The following is a 3,780-nucleotide window of genomic DNA, read 5'->3' as shown; positions in this document are numbered from 1 at the left end:
ATTTTTGTCCCGGCTCCAGTTCTAATACTGTTTTTACGTGGATAGGGACTTAATTTAGAGAAATCAGTAGTGTTGGACACCTCACGGGCAAAGAAACGCTAGCGAAGGGGCACGCGTCAACCAGGTAAGTCACCACCCGGTATTTAGGAAGAAATACTTGTAGGGTTTGCTTGGATTGTATGTATGCATGCTAGTAATTTTGCCTTAAATTAGCTCTCCATGAATGAGATTAATTAGATGGATTGTTATGATGTGTTGGGTGAGTTATCTGAGTGTTGCTTGTATGCCTTAAGCTCCTGTTGTACGTATGCATGCGTTTAATTTATGTTAGAATTGTGTATGCCGGGTTTCGGGTGCTCGATGGACGAATTTGCCCCATTGAACGCGAACCTCGTGCTCTGGGTGCTTGATGGAGGTCATCGCCCCGTTGAGCCGGTATGCCTAGTTTGCATGAATTACATACTATGATGTTAGAAGAAGATTGCATGCACCCTCTGTTAATTGCTAGGGCCCATTTCTATGATAAGATTAGGGAATTTCTTTTAGGAGCGATATGCCGCTCTAGACAGACTTAATTTTCTCCTAGAAACTTAGCGGTTTACCACGGTAAGAAAGTACCTAAGGGGGTTCATAGATTGCTAGCGTGAGAACGGTATCTATAGCTTCGTGGGAGGACCAAGGGTCCCTGATCAGTCCTTACTATTCTTAGCCATTTCGCATGGGAAATGTGTCCCCACGTCGTACAGCCCATTAGCTGCATGGGAACGGGTTGGGTCGCGCCCCCCATAGGAGGACTATATGGGCGTAGGGGTATTCAGCACACCCCTAGGCTAGGTACCATGTAGTTCTAGATAGCCATGTAGAGGTAGCGCCTCATAGAGAGATACCGACCATATTAGCTTGGCATAAGGAACCTCTAGGTGGCTAATGAAAGGACGATGAACCGGTGAAACCCAAGGGGCAAGCCCCAAGAGGCTATGGTTAGAACCCGATGTCCTAGAACCAAATTAGGAAACCGTGGGAGTTCTGTTAAATTAAGATGCGAAGAGAGCCTACAAGTAGGTGGCTTACTGAGTATAATTTTTATACTCATCCTTGCTATGTTTTCTTTTTTTTTTCAGGGGCGCGAGGCGTCGGCCAAGAGTGGGCGTGATCTGAAGGGAATTGTCACAGAGGAATGGGTTGTCCCGGGGCGTCAGTCCAGTCTTAGTCATCATTTTTGTATTCGCATTCTTTTTAAATTTATTTTCCAAACGGTCTTGTGTTCTGTGTTTATCGTTCGAAAAACTTTATTGAAATTTGATGATTTTCACTACTTCATATTTAAATCTCTTGTGCATCTGTGTCGTGTCGTTAGTCACCGTCCGTAGTAAAATATTGGGCTGTGACAAATTTGGTATCAGAGCCGTCAGATTATAGGTCCTGTAGACATTTAGGGTAGAGAGTCGTGTCCTCTGTGACTTCGCTCGTCAATCACATGCCGCTCACGACCAGATGTTCTCACGCGACGGAAAAATAGAGACAAAGGTTAAGTTAGTATTTATAGAGCATACCATGACTGACCAGGGCATTATATCGCACATTACCTAGGAGATGTGTTGTGGATGAATTGTGACCATAGTTCTTTGTTATCGTGGTAGATAATGGCACCAAAGAGACGCGAACCGTATGTAGGGCCAGGACCTAGAAGGGGAAGAAGAGAGGAAGTTCAGGACACCTCGGTTCCAATACCTGAAGAGGAACAACCTGAACTTCAGGAGGAGGTTGGGGATATGCCCCAAACTAGCGAGGGGACAGTACCACAGCCATCAAGATCGAAAAGACGCCGAATGAAGGCCAAGGCCCGAAGGCTGCTCGAGACACCCCCTACTACTCCCTTCTCCGAGGAGGCCCCATCGGATCCAACCCCGTGTACAGCAGTCCCACTAAACCAGCCATTAGCCATGCCCTCAGCAGAGATGTTTCAGACGTTCATGATGACGTCGATGGAAAATCAGGCTCTGACGAACCAGATGATTCAGACCATGATGTCTAATCAGTCAACAGGGCAAGGGGGCAAGGATTCAGGGACTATGACTGTGGAGTCCCGCTACTTGAGAGATTTCCAGAGGCATAAACCGCCTTCCTTTGACGAAGGCAAGATGGATCTTATTGCCGCTGAGAATTGGCTAGAGGCCATAGAAACGGCCTTCCATTTTATGAACTGCCCACCAAAGTATGAAGTCCATTGTGGGACATATATGCTGAAAGGAGAAGCGCACTTCTGGTGGAAAGGTGCTCAGAAAACCATAGTACCACAAGGAGAGTTTATTACATGGTGTCAGTTTAAAGACGCATACCTCCACAAATACTACCCAAATCACTGCCAGAGTGAAAATGCAGGCCGCGTTCCTCGCATTGAAACAGGGAGACAGATCAGTGGGGGATTATGACTTGGAGTTCAATAGGCTGGCAAGGTTTTCTCCAGCCTATGTTAGTTCTGAGGAGTTGAAGGGCGAACGATTTATTGCTGGCCTGAGGGAAGAACTAAGGGGGAATGTGGCATCCCAGTCATCCTTTGTCTATACGAAAGCCCTTCAGGTGGCGACCCTGCTCGACTCGCCCCGTACCGACAAGCTTCAGTTGGGAATAGCACAATCATCCCACACTGCGGCCCAGGGAAAGGGGGCATACCCTAGCCACCCCAGAACTGGCAGACCACCCCGTGGCCGCACTGATAGGCGAGGGAGAGCCCCGGTACGGAACATGACTTTGTGCCCTAATTGTCGGCGTCCTCACACGGGGGAATGCAGAGCAGGAACAGGCGCCTGCTACAGATGCGGTCAGGTAGGGCACTTTGCAGTGGATTGCCCTCAGAGAAACGATCAGCGTGTTAACCTGCCTGCAGTACAGCATCAGAGGGGCCAAGCCGGCCAACATCAGCAGGGGCGAGCTGTAGCCCATGCAACAACAGCCAGGCAAGCTGACCAGCCTGACGCGGTTGTCACAGGTACGCTACCCGTATTTGGTCATCTTGCATTAGTGTTGTTTGATTCGGGTTCGACGCATTCATTCGTATCTGAAGAGTTTGTAGAGCTAGCACAGCTAGAGAAAGAACTTTTAGAGATTACCCTATCAGTGTCTACCCCTGCTCACGAGCTGTTGCTAGCTACCCATAGGGTGAAGGGAGGTGGAGTAACGATAGCAGGGCGTGTCATCGAAGCTACACTGATAGTGTTAAGGATGCAAGACTTCGATGTCATCTTGGGTATGGATTGGCTAGGCGGGAATCGCGTTTTGATAGACTGCGAGACCCGAATAGTGACTCTCAGGCTCCCGTCAGGGGACATCTTTACCTACAAGGGAGCCACTTCCAAAGGTGTCCCGAGCGTCATAACCTCGCTAAGGGCTAAGAAGTTGATTCGTAGTGGCGCAATTGCATTCCTAGCCAGCGTGACCTTAGATAATAGTAACAAACAAAAAACCTCATCGGTACACATCGTCAGGGAGTTCGTAGATGTCTTTCCGGAGGATCTGCCGGGTTTGCCCCCAGCTAGGGAAGTCGATTTTGGGATCGATTTAGAACCAGGAACGATGCCGATCTCCAAGGCACCTTACAGGATGGCACCTGCAGAACTCAGGGAATTGAAGGAACAGTTACAGGAGTTGTTGGATAAGGGTTTCATCCGACCCAGTGTATCACCCTGGGGAGCCCCTGTTCTGTTTGTCAAGAAGAAGGACGGGTCCATGCGGATGTGTATTGATTACAGGGAATTAAACAAGGTCACTATAATGAATAAG

Source organism: Cucurbita moschata, unplaced genomic scaffold, assembly GCF_002738365.1.
Source record: "Cucurbita moschata cultivar Rifu unplaced genomic scaffold, Cmos_1.0 Cmo_Scf00004, whole genome shotgun sequence".
NCBI classification, from domain to species: Eukaryota; Viridiplantae; Streptophyta; class Magnoliopsida; order Cucurbitales; family Cucurbitaceae; genus Cucurbita; species Cucurbita moschata.
Note: the sequence above shows the minus strand (reverse complement) of the source record.